Source organism: Ursus arctos, unplaced genomic scaffold (genome assembly GCF_023065955.2).
Source record: "Ursus arctos isolate Adak ecotype North America unplaced genomic scaffold, UrsArc2.0 scaffold_11, whole genome shotgun sequence".
NCBI classification, from domain to species: Eukaryota; Metazoa; Chordata; class Mammalia; order Carnivora; family Ursidae; genus Ursus; species Ursus arctos.
Window position 1 is genome coordinate 10,739,906 of NW_026622775.1, and position 16,452 is coordinate 10,756,357.

Consider the following 16,452-nt stretch of genomic DNA (forward strand, 5'->3'; position numbering starts at 1 on the left):
AGATTGCTTTTTAGCAAATTGATACAATAATTTCAGCTCTACGCAAGGTTCTTTCTACAGATGGAAATAGCATTGAAGCAAAAATAGGCTGAGCTACTTTCACCAGCCACACAGCATTTGTTCATGTGAAATCTGGTTATTCCTGTTAATAAGAAAAATCTGGTTATTCCTGTTAATAAGAAAAATAAGAAAAAAAGCAAAAAGTTTTCTAGAATCAAGCCCTTTAAAGCCATATATGCAATATAGCTAAATCTATGATTCATGGTATCAAAATGTTAAGGAAAACTTAATTTCTAAAAACTAAAGTCTTAAACAAATGTTTTTAATTTGTAATTTCAAAAAACACAAAACATATAATCACACTGTAATGTGATTCACTAAAATATTCCTAAGGAGAAATGGTAGAAGTAAAAAACATTTTTAAATGGCATTACTTTATTAATTTTAATACTGTTGAAGTACCTTTGTTATTACCTCTTTAATCCTAATAACAATACCTGTTCATAATTTCAGCTGACATAAACACACAAAAAAATGGGGAAGATATTATAGCTATTATATAAATAATACAAGATTTATAACTTTATTGTCAGGTGCTATCAGTTGAAAAACACAATTAGAAAATGTAAAGTTATTTAAGTTAAACAGCCTTTTAATTGAAATTTTTCTAATATTCCAGACTCTAAACAACTTATCATCTATAAATCTTATTAGAGTTCATGAAAATAGAAAAAAAAAATGCCATGTCCTTAAATATCTCTGAACCAATCTTCTCTCTACCTTATATTTAGAATCAAAGTACTGTGAGAGAATTCTTGCAATATTTTTAGAAATTTTCTTATCTGACATGGTGAGTCTAAGAAATATGTTGTCAAATCTTTCTAAGGTCTCAATAGGATCTGGTATCTGTATATTTGGCATTATTTTTATTTTAATCCATTCACTAATATGTATGACTTTTGTTGAATGTAACGGATGAGAAATAACTTTATTGTTGAACCTAGTAAGTACATCATCCCACTTCCAGTTTCCAACTTCTGTTTGAGTTACCTATTGCTTTGTAACAAAACGCACCAATATTTAGTGGCCTAAAAAAACGTTTTGTCACTCATATTTCTGTGAATAAACTGGATTCAGCAGGGAGATTCTTGCTTGAGTCCCCAATATGCATAATGCCAAATAGCAGCGAGTGCTGGTAGGAATGTAAAGTGGTCCAGCTGCTATGGAAAACAGCGTGGTGGTTCTTCAAAATGTAAACATGGAATTTCCATACAATCCATAACCATTCTACTTCTGAGCGTATTCCCAAAGGAATTGAAAGCAGAGGTAGGACAGATATGTGTACAACCTGCATTTATAGCAGCATTATTCACAATAGCCCAAACGTAGGAACAGCCTAAATGTCCATCGATGGATGAAAAGATAAACCAAACGTGATAGATATAGAAAATGGAATATTTTCAGCTTTAAAAAGGAATGAAATTTGGGGGAGCCTGGGTGGCACAGCGGTTAAGCCTTTGGCTCAGGGTGTGATCCCGGCATTATGGGATGGAGCCCCACATCGGTTAAGCCTTTGGCTCAGGGTGTGATCCCGGCATTATGGGATTGAGCCCCACATCAGGCTCCTCCGCTGGGAGCCTGCTTCTTCCTCTCCCACTCCCCCTGCTTGTGTTCCCTCTCTCGCTGGCTGTCTCTATCTCTGTCAAATAAATAAATAAAATCTTAAAAAAAAAATTAAAAAAAATAAAAAAAATAAAAAGGAATGAAATTTGGGCACATGCTACAATATTTAGAAACCTGAAGACATTATGCTAAGTAAAATAAGCTAGATGCATAAGGACCAATATTGTATTGCTCTACTTCACAAGGACCCACGTTGTAGGGTTCCACTTAGATGTGGTAACTAAAGTAGTCAAATCATAGGAACAGAAAATAAAATGGTGGTTGCCAGAAGCTGGGGAAGGAGGGAATAGGGAGTTATAGTTTAATGGCTACAAAATCTCAGTTTAAGAAAACAAAAAACTTCTGGAGATGCACTGTGATGATAGTCAGGCAACAATGTTAATGTACTTAATGGCACTGTGCACACTTAGAAATGGTTAAAATGTAAAATTTGTGTATGTTTTACCACAAAAAACTGGAAAAATGTTAGACCTATATGTTGTCACATGAAAAAATATTCAAATCATATAGTTAAGTAAATACTTAAAGCAGATAACATATATGCTAAAAAGCGATAAGCATGTAAATGGGTGGGAGGTACTAACTGATGAGAGAGGTGAGATTTTGCATTTATATTTGCTATGCATTATTCCTGCTACAGTGCCACACAGTTCGAATCTCTTAATGCTAAAGTAGTCCTATCTTATTCTTACAATTAAAAAGAAAAATGGCTATGCACAAATCACTATAATAGAAAATACTTTCTGATAAATACACATAATAACAATAACATTTAAAAAATCATACAACTGAGGAAAAAAAGAAAACAAAGCAATGTTTCAGGAAATTTAACCACATTTATTTTTGTACTTTCAAGAGAATGGGTGTATTTCCCACCCTTTCTAATAGTCACAAAAATTAGGATGTTAATCAAGAAATATTGATATGAAACTGCTACTTTTCTTTTTGAAACACCCTCATGCATGACCTTCCTCTTGGAACCAAAAAGTTGGAAAAGGGAAAAAAAAACCACAACAAAACACTAGAAGGGAGAGGCTGGAGGCAAAAACCGAGAAATGTCAGGGACCTCGGTGTCACATGAATCATGGAACACAAAATCCCAAGGGGCTTCAATATCAAATCATCTTTTGTGTTACATTTGTCTTCCTCATGAGTTTGTTGATCTCAGTGAAATAGTTTAATACTAAAAAGAACTAATACTCTTAACTACTCCAAATTGCTCTAAACTAAGGCCCTTTAAAAATGAAGATGTGAGCCCTTGATCTATTTGGGTCAGTGTCTTTGAGTATCCCATTGATCCTTCTTAACCCCGTTTAACCTGAGGACATAGTTCTGTCGACTTGTCTAACATTCCTGCCAAATCCATCTGATATATTACTTTCCTTAGAGAAGCTCTCTTAAGAATCCCTGCTTCCAAAGGACCAGTAAAAACTTGTAGGCTTGTACCTAATGTTTCTGCCGTGGTGGTATCAGGGGTGGGGAGGTTCTGTCAAAAATGGTTCATAAATTTTTGTAGCTTACATCCCACTAATCATTGTATCAAAGAACTGGTGTTCTATTATAAAGCAGCATATAGAAACCTAAACATCAGGTTATTTAATGAACTATGCTAACTTTAAGAACATAAAAGACTGCAATAGCACTTTGGGCCTTTATGTTATTGCAATTCATGTTATTTAATGGCGGCCCTGTCCCCAGATAACAATAGTGATGCATTCCAAAGTATCAAGCATACTACAATTGAAAGCTACTTTCTGAGGAAATAAGAATTGCATGATAAGATTATTTCCCCTAAAGGTGTCACCTGCTTCTACTTAGTAGTTCTAACTGGTTCAAAGGGTGGAATATATTGATGATGAAAAATCTGAAGTAAAAATACCAGTTTAAACTAAATAAACCTTTCTCAATAGCGCAAACATGAAACAATTGAAACACAGACACACAATCTCTCCTTGCTCTCCCTCTCTGTTCTCTCACCCTGCTGACTCTTCATATACAATTTTAATTTTATATAGATAAAAGATTAGAAACAGAAATAGTTATTGATGTATATGTACAGCAAAGCCATTCCTTTTTTTTTTTAACAACACAGCTTTTCTTAATTAACCACTTTTAACTAAACAATTTTCGTGCCACAATAACACAATTTCTCCATGTCTCTCTCCAAATCATCATAGCTGCTCACAGCATGCTGAATGACTGTGATTTGTTGTGAGTTGGAGGAAAGCAAACCAGTAATCAAGTAATATATATGCCTTGGAATTTTAGACTCCATCAGTTAAATTCTAAGAATAACTAGAGTCAGTTATATTTTTTCACAAAGTAAATCTGTAGGCATTTCAAGAGCAAAAAATTCTATCCATAGTGCTTATTACAAGCCCTCAAATGTGAGTTACTTAAAGGAAGTTTATGATGTAGTAGAGATAACTGTAAAAGTTTGAAAAAATCATAAAGGCTAGGAGGAGTTTCAGAAACAGTTTGCAACGTGTGAGCGCTTGTTCTTGTGTCTCCCGTTGTCCCCAAGCCCTTGAGTAAATACTGTAGGTCCAGGGTAATTATAGTAAGTATATTCCTCTTGTTAGCAGTAAATTCAGAAGTAAACAATGACCCATTTCTAGCTTTTGGAAAACATTTTGTCACCCTCAAAAAATAAATCAGAAGAAGGAAGCATTTTCTGTCTTTGAGCATTGATGTGTGAGAATGTAACAGCTACAGCTCTCCTTTGACCATTACGGGGGATGGCAAAGGGGAAAAGCAGGCAGTTTTTGAAGACGCTTTGAGCCACCAAATTAACTAAACCCTGCTCTGCTTAGGAATATCCTGTTTTTGTTGTTGTTGTTGTTGTTGTTATTGTTGTTTTAACAATACATGTTATTGTTTGCATTTTCTGTGACTCCTGGCTGAAATGATTCTAATAGGTACATGGATAGTAGAACAACATTTGCCAGAAAGTTGACTGTATATTAGACTCACTTGGAGCATTAAAAAAAGAAAAAAGAAAGGAAAAAAAAAGAAAAAAAAAAAGCAATGCGCAAGCTGCATGTAACACAAGGTAGATCACAACGTCCAGGCATCGCTAATTTTAAAAATTCTTCAATTTGAGTCCAAGGTATGGCCAAAGTTGAGGGCCTCTGAGGAGGTGGACAGGTAAGCTTTCTCTGTAGTTTTATAGGTCTTTCTCTTCAACTGCCTTTCTCTGGTGAATAAAAGGACTGGTTTTGGGGTCTGTGTAAATCTTACTAGTCTTTTCTGGAAATGAGGGGAATAGGCTTCCCCTTCATTTTTTGTTGAAGCCACTTTGCCTTTATCCCACTCTCTCCATCGACAGAGGCTCTTTGGTGGTTTTCCTTCTGGCATCATCACTAATGGACTGTGTTTACTTTCTTAAAAAAATATTTATGCTTTTATTAAGTGACACATCATTTCTTTTTATTTTTTTAATGATTTTTTATTATATTATGTTAGTCACCATACAGTACATCCCTGGTTTCCGATGTAAGGCTCGATGATTCATTAGTTGTGTATAACACCCAGTGCACCATGCAATACGTGCCCTCCTTACTACCCATCACCGGTCTATCCCATTCCCCCATCTCCCTCCCCTCTGAGGCCCTCAGTTTGTTTCTCATAGTCCATAGTCTCTCATGTTTCATTCCCCCTTCTGATTACCCCCCCTTTCTTTATCCCTTTCTTCCCCTACCGATCATCCTAGTTCTTATGTTCCATAGATGAGAGATATCATATGATAGTTGTCTTTCTCTTCTTGACTTATTTCACTTAGCATTATCTCCTCCAGTGCCGTCCATGTTGTAGCAAATGTTGAGAACTCGTTCTTTCTGATAGCTGAGTAATATTCCATTGTGTATATGGACCACAACTTCTTAATCCAGTCTATCTGTTGAAGGGCATCTCGGCTCCTTCCTAAGTGACACATCATTTCCGAAAGCTGTTGTATATTCTTTGGGAGGCTTGAAAGGACCAAAACTATGTTCATTAGGAAATAATTAACTTCATTATTTGATAATGATAATTATCCTAAGTGCCTTAGGTCCATGTCAGGCTTTTTTGTATTTAAAAACAAAACAAAACAAAATAGAGCAAAAGTTAACATGGAGATTTACATGAGTCCCACTGGAGAACAAACCCTGCTCTTACCACTTCAGAAATTTGGTACCTCTACTCTGCCTGTTTTCTAGGAATACTCCAAATAATTGATTCACCGATAGATCTTTTTTTGCTTCATCAGAACTGTTATTTATTTATATCTTCCTTGTTGATTCGATAAAACTTTTGAGGTGTGTTATATTCGTGTTGGAATCATTTCATATTTCATTACATATTATAAAACTATAACTATTTATGTCAGATAATTAGCTATTTATATGTAACAAGTATAACTAAAACTGTAATACTAATTATCAATACATATTATGTGTATCAATGGATATATGTGAATATACTACATATAAAGTTGGTAAATTGATAAGATATTCTAGCTAGATTTTTTTTTTTTTCCTAAATGAGGTATCTCTCCATTTCTTTTAGGTAAGTTATTTTCCCCAGAACTACTTGGGTTGATTTGCCATGGTTCCTCTGGCTACATTAATACTCAGATTATTTTATGCTAAGATATAAAGTCCCAGTAGGTTATTTGATGTGTGTTTACTTTACAACAGCTAAAAACCTGTGAATATAGAACGGGAGGATCTCTACACTTTTGGGTGTGTGCAGAAGCAACTAGGATTGAAACCAGATTTGTACTACTTTACATTTACGTCTAAAATATTTAAATATATTCTGATTTCAGGTTTCACATTAAAATGTTTAATCCATTTTGAGGTGTTTTTGTTTTTGTTTTCGTATATGGAGTAAGAAAATGGCTCTGTTTCATTCTTTTGTATGTTTCTGTCCCCTTTTCCCAACACCCATTTATTGAACAGACTTTTTCCCTATTGTGCATTTTTGCTTTTTTTATCATAGATTAATTGACCATATAAGCATGAATTTATTTCTGGGCTTTCAATTCTATTTCATTCATCTATGTGTCTGTTTCTGAGGCAATATCATATGCTCTTGATTACTATAGCTTTGTGGTATGGTTTGAAATCAGGGAGCATGACAACACTACCTTTGTTCTTTCTCAAGACTGCTTTGGCTATTTAGGGTCTTTTGTGGTTTCATGTAAATTTTAGTATTATTTATTTTAGTTCTATGAAAAAAAGCCTTTGAATTTTGATAGAGATTGTATTGAATCTGTAGATTTCTTGGGTAGTATGGAGAGGATAAAAATATTAGCTCTTCCAATTCATTAGTATGGTATATTTTTCCAGTTATTTACAGCATTTTCAATTTTTTTTTTATCAGTGTCTTATAGTTTTCAGGGTATAGGTCTGTTACTTCCTTGGTTATATTTATTCCTAGGTATTTTATTCTGTTTGGTGCCATTGAAGATGGGTTTTTTCTTTCTTTTCCTTTTTGAGAGTTCATTATTATATAGGAATACAACAAATTTCTCTCTATTACTTTTGTATCTTGCAACGCTTCTGAGTTCATTTATTCTAATAGTTTTGTCAAGTAGTCTTTTTGGTTTTCTATATATAGTATCATGTGTTCTGCAAATAGTGGCAATTTTACTTCTTCACCAAGTTGAATACCTTTATTTTTCCTGTTGGTTGCTGCAGTTGGAACTTCCAGTATATTGTTGAATAAAAGTGGCAAGAGTGGATGTCTTTGTCTTTTCCTCATCTTAGAGCAAAAGCTTTCAGTTTTTCACTGTTGAATATGATATTTGCTCTGAGTTTGTTATATATGGTCTTTATTATGTTTAGGTATATTCTTTCAACCCATCTTGTTGAGGATTTTTATCATAAATGAATGTTGAATTTTGTTAAATGCTTTTTCTTCACCTACTCAGATAATAATAGATTTTTATGTTTCATTTCATTAAAGTAGTATATCACATTGATTGCTTTGCAAATATTGAAACATCCTTGTATCCCTGGAATAAATCTCACTTAGTCATGGTGTATGATCCTTTTAATGCATTGTTGAATTTGGTTCACCAATATTTTGTTGAGGATTTTTGTATCCATGTTCATCAGGGATATTGGCATGTAATATTTTGTTGTTTTGATTAGTTTTGGTGGTGTCTTTTTCTGGTTTTAGTATCAGGTAATACTTGCCTTATAGAAGGAATTTGAGAACATATCTTCTTCTTTAATTTTTTAGAAGTATGAGAAGTTTAGGTATTCTTTATACATTTGGTAGAATTTACTTGTGAAGTCATCTGGTCCTGGGCTTTTGTTTGTTGGGACTTTTAGATTACTGAATCAATTTTGTTACTATTAATCCGTATGTTCATATTTACATTTCTTCATGATCTTCATGATTCATTATTGGAATATTGTATGTTTCTAGGAATATATCCATTTATTCTAAGTTGACCAATTTGGTGTATAATTGTTTGTAGTAGTGACTCTTTCTTTCTTTCTTTCTTTCTTTCTTTCTTTCTTTCTTTCTTTCTTTCTTTCTTTCTTTCATGTTCAGTTAGCCAACATATACTAAATCATTAGTTTTTGATGTAGTGTTCAATGATTCATTAGTTGCGTATAACAACCAGCGCTCATCACAATATTTGCCCTCCTTAATACCCATCACCTGGTTCCCCATTCCCCCACCCCCTCCCTTCTGTAACCCTCAGTTTATTTCCCGGGTCCAGAGTCTCTCATGGTTTGTCGCCCTTTCTTATTTTTTCCCAGTCAGTTTTCCCTATCTTCTCCTGTGGTCCTCTGTGCTATTCCTTATGATCCACATATGAGTGAAACCATATGATAATTGTCTTTCTCTGCTTGACTTATTTCACTCTTAGCATAATCCCCTCCAGTTCCATCCATGTCGATGCAAATGGTAAGCATTCATCCTTTCTGATGGCTGAGTAATATTCCATTGTGTATATGAACGACATCTTCTTTATCCGTTCATCTGTTGAATAACATCTCGGCTCCTTCCACAGTTTGGCTATTATGGACATTGCTGCTATGAACATTTGGGTATGTGTGTGCCTTCTTTTCGCTGCATCTGTGCCTTCTTTTCGCTACATCTGTATCTTTGGGGTAAATACCTAGTAGTGCAATTGCTGGGTCATAGGGTAGCTCTATTTTTAACTTCTTGAGGAACATCCATACTGTTTTCCAGAGTGGCTGTACTAGCTTATATTCCTACCAACAGTGTAAGAGGGTTCGCTTTTCTCCACATCCTTGCCAACATTTGTTGTTTCCTCAGTTGTTAATTTTAGCCATTCTAACTGGTGTAAGGTTGTATTTCATTGTGGTTTTGATTTGTATTTCCCTGATGACAAGTGATGTGGAGCAGTTTTTCATGTGTCTGTTGGCCATTTGTATGTCTTCTTTGGAGAAGTGTCTGTTCATGTCTTCTGCCCATTTCTTGACTGGATTATTTGTTTTTTGGGTGTTGAGTTTGAAAAGTTCTTTATAGATCTTGGATACCGGCCCTTTATCTGTAATGTCATTTGCAAATATCTTCTCCCATTCTGTGGGCTGTCTCTTAGTTTTGTTGACTGTTTCCTTTGCTGTGCAGAAGCTTTTTATTTTGATGAGGTCCCCAAAGTTCATTTTTCTTTTGTTTCCCTTGCCTTTAGAGACATGTTGTGAAAGAAGTTGCTATGACTGATGTCAAAGAGGTTACTGCCTATGTTCTTCTCTAGGATTTTGATGGATTCCTGTCTCACATTGAGGTCTTTCATCCATTTTGAATTTATCTTTGTGTATGGTGTAAGAAAGTGTTCCATTTTCATTCTTTTGCATGTTGCTGTCCAATTTTCCCAGCACTATTTATTGAAGAGACTTCCTTTTTTTCCACTGGAAATTCTTTCCTGATTTGTTGAAGATTGGTTGACCATGGAGTTGAGGGTCCATTTCTGGGGTCTCTATTCTGTTCCATTGATCTATGTATATGTTTTTGTGCCAATACCATGCTGTCTTGATGATCACAGCTTTGTAATAGAGCTTGAAGTCAGACATCATGATGCCCTCAGCTTTGGTTTTATTTTTCAACATTCCCCTGGCAATTTGGGGTCTTTTTTGGTTCCATACAAATTTTAGGATTGTTCGTTCCAGCTCTCTGAAAAATGTCAATGGTATTTTGATAGGGATTGCATCGAAAGTATAGATTGCTGTGGACAGAATAGACATTTTAACAATGTTTATTCTTCTAATCCATGAGCATGGAATGTTTTTCTGTCTCTTTGTGTATTCCTCAATTTCTTTTATAAGTATTCTGTGGTTTCTGGAGTATAGATCCTTTACCTCTTTGGTTAGGTTTATTCCTAGGTATCTTATAGTTTTTGGTGCTATTATAAATGGAATCAATTCCTTAATCTCTCTTTCTTCAGTTACATTGTTAGTACATAGAAAAACAACCGATTTTTGTGCATTAATTTTGTATCTTGCCTCATTGCTAAATTGTATGAGTTCTAGTAATTTGGAGGTGGAGTCTTTGGGTTTTCCATGTAAAGTATCATGTCATCTGCAAAGAGAGAGAGTTTGACTTCTTCTTTGCCTATTTGAATGCCTTTTATTTCTTTTTGTTGTCTGATTGCTAAGGCTAGGACTTCTAATACTATGTTGAACAATAATGGTGAGAGTGGGCATCCCTGTTGTGTTCCTGACCTTAAGGGAAAAGCTCTCAGTTTTTCCCCATTGAGAATGATATTTGCCGTGGGCTTTTCATAGATGGCTTTTATGATATTGAGGTATGTTCTCTCTATCCCTATACTTCTAAGAGTTTTAATCAGGAAAGGATGCTGTATTTTGTCAAATGCTTTTTCTGCGTAAATTGAGAAGCTCATATGGTCCTTTTTTTTTTTTTTAATGTGTTCTAGCACATTGATTGATTTCTGAATGTTGAACCACTTAGGCATCCTGGCAATAAATCCCACCTGGTTGTGGTGGATAATCCTTTTAATGCATTGTTGGATCCTATTGGCTAGGATCTTGTTGAGCATTTGGCATTCATGTTCAGCAGGGATATTGGTCTGTAATTCTCCTTTATGATGGGGTCTTTGTCTGGTTTTGGGATCAGGGTAATGCTGGCCTCGTAGAACGAGTTTGGAAGTTTTCCTTCCATTTCTATTTTTTGAAACATCTTCAGTAGAATAGGTATTATTTCTTCTTCTTTTTTTTAAAGATTTTATTTATTTATTTCAGATAGAGGGAATGAGAGAGAGAGCATGAGAAGGGGGGAGGGTCTGAGGGAGAAGCAGACTCCCTGCTGAGCAGGGAACCGGGTGCACGACTTGATTCTGGAACTCCAGGATCATGACCTGAGCCGAAGGCAGTGGCTTAACCAACTGAGCCACCCAGGCACCCTGTATTATTTCTTCTTTAAATGTTTGGTAGAAGTTCCCTGGAAAGGCATCTGGCCCCAGACTCTTGTTTTCTGGGAGGTTTTTGACTACTGCTTCAATTTCTTACTGGCTATTGGTCTATTCAGATTGTCGATTTCTTTCTGTTTCATTCTTGGTAGTTTATATGTTTCCAGGAAGGCATCCATTTCTTCCAGGTTGCTTAATTTGTTGGCATATAGTTGCTGGTAATAATTTCTAATAATTGTTTCTATTTCCTTGGTGTTAGTTATGATCTTTCCTTTTTCATTCATGATTTTATTGATCTGGGTCCTTTCCCTTTTCTTTTGGATAAGTCTGGTCAGAGGTTTATCAATATTATTAATTCTTTCAAAAACCAGCTTCTAGTTTCCTTAATCTGTTCTTTTTTTCTGGTTTCTATTTCATTGATATCTGCTCTAATCTTTATTATTTCTCTTCTCCTGCTTGGTTTAAGCTTTATTTGCTGTACTTTCTCCAGTTCCCTTAGGTGTAAGTTTAGCTTGTGCATTTGAGATTTTTCTAATTTTTTTTGAGAGAGGGTTGGATGGCTATGGCTATGTTACTTCCCTCTAAGGACAGCCTTTGCAGTGTCCAATGTGTTTTCATTTTCATTGGTTTGCATGAATTGTTTAAGTTCCTCTTTAACTGCCTGGTTGACCCATTCATTCATTCTTTAGCAGGATGGTTTTTAACCTCCAAGGGCTTGCGTTCCTTCCAAATTATTCCTTGTGGTTGAGTTCCAGTTTCAAAGCATTGTTGTCTGAAAATATGCAGGGAATAATCTCAATATTTTGGTATCGATGGAGACACGATTTGTACCCAGTATGTGACCTATTCTGGAGAAAGTTCCATGTGCACTTGAAAAGAATAAGTATTCTGTTGTTTTAGGATGGAACATTCCATATACATCTAGGAAGTACATCTGGTCCAATGTGTCATTCAAAGCTTTTGTTTCTTTGTTGATCTTCTCCTTAGATGATCTGTCCATTGCTGGGAGTGGAGTGTTGAGGTCTCCTACTATTAATGTATTATTATCAAAATGTTTCTTTATTTTGGTTATTAATTGGTTTATATAACTGGCTGCTCCCATGTTGGGGCATAGATATTTACGGTTGTTAGATTTTCTTGTTGGATAGACTCCTTAAGTATGATATAGTGTCCTTCTACATCCCTTACTATGGTCTTTGGTTTGAAATCTAATTTGTCTGGGGTGCCTGGGTAGCACAGTCATTAAGCATCTGCCTTTGGCTCAGGGCGTGATCCCAGCATTCTGGGATCGAGCCCCACATCAGGCTCCTCCACTGGGAGCCTGCTTCTTCCTCTCCCACTCCCCCTGCTTGTGTTCCCTCTCTCACTGGCTCTCTGTCGAATAAATAAAATCTTTAAAAAAAAATGAAATCGAATTTGTCTGATATAAGGATTGCTGCCCCAGCTTTCTTTTAAGGTCTATTAGCATGGTAAATTATTCTCCATCCCCCACTTTCAATCCGGTGGTGACTTTAGATTCAAAATGAGTCTCTTGTAGACAGCATATGGATGAGTCCTACTTTTTTATCCAATCTGAAACCCTGTGTCTTTTCATGGGAGCATTCAGCCCATTTTCATTCAGAGTAACTATCGAACGATATGAATTTAGTGCCATTGTATTGACTGTATAGTCCATGTTTCTATAGATTTTCTCTGTTTCTTTCTGGTCCATGTGACTCTTGGCATCTCTCTTCACTTACAGAGCCCCCCTTAATATTTCTTGCAGGGCTGGCTTGGTGGTCACATATTCTTTCAGTTTCTGCCTGTCCTGAAAGCTCTCTATCTCTCTATCCATTCTGAATGACAGCCTTCCTGGATAAATTATTCTTGGATGCATGTTCTTTTCATTTAGTACCCTGAATACATCTTGCCAGCCCTTTTCAGGCTTGCCAGATTTCCGTGGACAGGTCTGATGTTATTCTGATGTTCCTCCCTCCATATGTAAGGAACCTCCTCTCCCTGGCTAGTCTCAGGATCTCTTCTTTGGCTATTAAAATTTACAAGCTTCACTATTATATGTCAGGGTGTTGATCTATTTTTATTGATTTGGGGAGGAGTCCTCTCTGCCTCTTGGACTCGAATGCTTGTTTTCTTCTCCAGATTAGGGAAGTTCTCAACTATGATTTGCTGAAATATATCCTCTAACCACCCCCACCGGGATCCCAATAATTCTGATATTGGAACATTTCATGGTACCATTAATCTCTCCAATCCTTTTCTCATGTGCTACTAGCAGCCTATATCTGTTTTCCTCAACTTCCTTTCCATCAGCTTATCTTCTAGATCACTAATTCTTTCTTCTGCCTCATTTACCCTGGCTGTTAGAGTATCCAGTTTAGATTGCATCTCATTCATAGCATTTTTTAGTTCACCTAATTAGATCTCATTTCTGCTCTTAGAGATTCTATATTGTCACTAATACTTTTTTCAAGCCTAGCTATTGACTTTATGATTCCTATCCTGAATTCTTTCTCTTGACATCTTGCTTATATTCACATCCATTAGTTCGGTGGCAGAGGACATTGTCTCTGTTTCTTTTCTTTGTTGAGAGTTCCTCTTTCTGGTCATTCCATCAGGGGATGGTTGAGTGAATGAGTGGAGTCCAAAATATCAGCCACGACCCAAGCAAGATGCACCTAGCAAAATCTGCAGTGGTCAGAAGCCACCCCTGAAAAAACAAATCCAAAATGAAACACAAGAATAAAATTTTAAAAATTAAAAAATTAAAACAAAAGAAAAAGGAAAAAAAAGAGGGGAGGGGAAGGGGCTATAATCTCTCAGTGTGGACAAAGCAGGGTGTTTCAGTTGCTCTTGGGTATATTTTAGTCTGTGTGTTAGAGGACACTAAGTCCCAAAATTACAAGTAAAGTAAAACTTGTATATACATAAAGGTAAAATTGAATAGTGAAAAAAGGACTACAATAAAGCATATACCTATAAAAAATATAGGTGTGAATAAATACAAATTAAAAAGTGACTATGAGATATAAGTTGATATAATAAACATCTAGTTGAAATGAGAAGGTAAAAAGAAAAAAATCAGAGAAAAAGCATAAGAAGAAAAAAAGAAAAAATAAAGGAGAATTTTATTTGAAAAAAGCAAAAAACAAAACAAACAAAAAAAAACAAGTCTTGAGGCCACACCTGGAGCTCAGTATATAATTTTCCGCTAGTTTTGGGATTTTACAGTCTTATGGGATCCATAGGATGGCTGTCCAACTGTTTTTTCAGCCTGTATTCTGGGGGAGGGGCTTGCTGTGCTGTTTCTCAGGTAACCCTGCCTGTGAGGAGTTGCCCTGCTCTCTGTCAGGGGAAGGGGCTCAGTGGAAACTAATCTTCTGTTTGGCTTTTTTTCCCTGGGGTCTTTCCACTCCTCTTTGGAGGATCAGAGCACAAATGGCCACAGCCAAACCTCTGGCCCAGAGCAGGAAATTCAGTGTGCCCTTTAATAAACTCTCCATAACAGTCTCCACTTCTGTATGTGCCACAGAAAACTTCAGCTTCCTGCCATGTGTGCCCACAGCAACTCTCTCAGAGGTAGTCCCAGGAAACAGGGAGTGCCACTGCCCCTTGTGATTCTAAAACCATGGGCTCACATGTGCACCCAAAGCTCCTGGATCATGTCTGGGTGCCACTCTAAAGGTCTTTCTGGGCTGCTAGTGCTTCTCGAGTTTTTGTCCAGTTGCAGGTGCAGGTTCCAGATTTTTTCAGGCTGCCCAAGAGAAGAGTGATTATCGACTGACCTGGCTCTTGGTTTATGGGGATATGAACGGAGAGAGTCCCTTCCTGGGTTCACTGACCATAACCTACTTCTTGACTCTGCTACTTAGGCACTCTACTGGTTCCGGAAGCCCCTTTTGCTCTGTGGTTCCTCATATCCTGAGACCACAGTGCCCTACCTAGAATTCTGTCTTTTCATTTTCAGAGCCCCCTTCAGAGAGGAATGTTTCTCACTAGAGCAGATTTCTAAGGGTTCTGATTTTGCGCTCCGGTGTTATATCACTTTCCAGAAGCCAGCTTACAGAGGCTCCCTCCCCCTTCTGTTTATCTTCTGGTATCTCTCCGCAGGTTCATGACTCCACACATCCTACCTTGCACAAAGCATTCACTTTTCTGCTTGTAGAGATCCAGATATATATTCTTACATCGCAGGCTGATTTCATGGGTGTTCAAAATGGTTTGATAGATATCCAGCTAAATTCAGGGGTCCCCCCCTCTTCCACCTTGCCTCCTCCTCCTGTAGTAGCCTTTTATAAACCTTATATTTCTGTTTGTTGGTTAACTTCTCTTGCAATTCTGATTTTATTTGTGCCCTTTCTTTAACCTTTGTTTGTCTGGACTACTCTTTATTTCTCCTTCAATTCTGAATTATAAACTTGCTAAGTAAAGTATTCTTGGTTGTAGTTTTTTTGTTTATTTCTTTCTTAACATCTTAAATATACCATTCTCTTCTGGCTTGCAGTTTCTGCTGAAAAATCAGCTGACAGGTATATGTGTTCTCTTATATATAACTAGTTGCTTTTTTCTTGCTGCTTTTAAGATTCTTTTCTTTATCTCTAATTGTTGATATTTTAATTATTATGTGTTTTGGTATGGACCTCTTTGTGTTCATCTTGTTTGTAGTTCTCTGCAATTCCTGGAACTAGATGTATGTGTCCTTGCACAGGTTAGAAATTTTTCTGCTATTATTTCTTTGAATACATTTGATACCTTTTTCATTCTGTCTTTTCCTTCTGAGACCCCTTTAGTGTAAATGTCATTACACTCGATGTTGTCCTAGAAGTCTCTTAACCTATCCTCATTTTTTAAAACTTTTTTTTAAAGATTTTATTTACTCATTTGAGACAGAGAGATACAGAGAAGGAGAGACAGAGACCACAATCAAGGGGAGAGGTAGAGGGAGAACACAGAGCCAGGAACCCAACATGGGGCTTGATCCCAGGACCTGGAGATCATGAATTGAGCCAAATACAGATGTTTAACCATCTGAGCCACCCAGGTGACCCTAAACTCTTTTTTTTTTTTCTTTTGCTGTTCAGTTTGTTTGATTTCTTCTGTTTTGTCTTCCAGATCAATGACCTGCTTTCTGCATTATCTAACCTGCTGTTGATTCTCTCTTGTGTATTTTTCATGTTTGTCATTGTATTCATTAGCTCTTCTTGGTTCTTTCTTATATTTTCTATCTGTTTGTTGAAATTCTAAGTGGATATGTTCATCCATTCTTCTCCCAAATTTAGTGAGCATCTTTATGACCATTACTTTGAGCTTTTTATCAGGTAAGTTGCTTATCTCCATTTTGTTCTTTTTCTGAGTTTTTTGTCTTGTTCTTTCATTTGGAA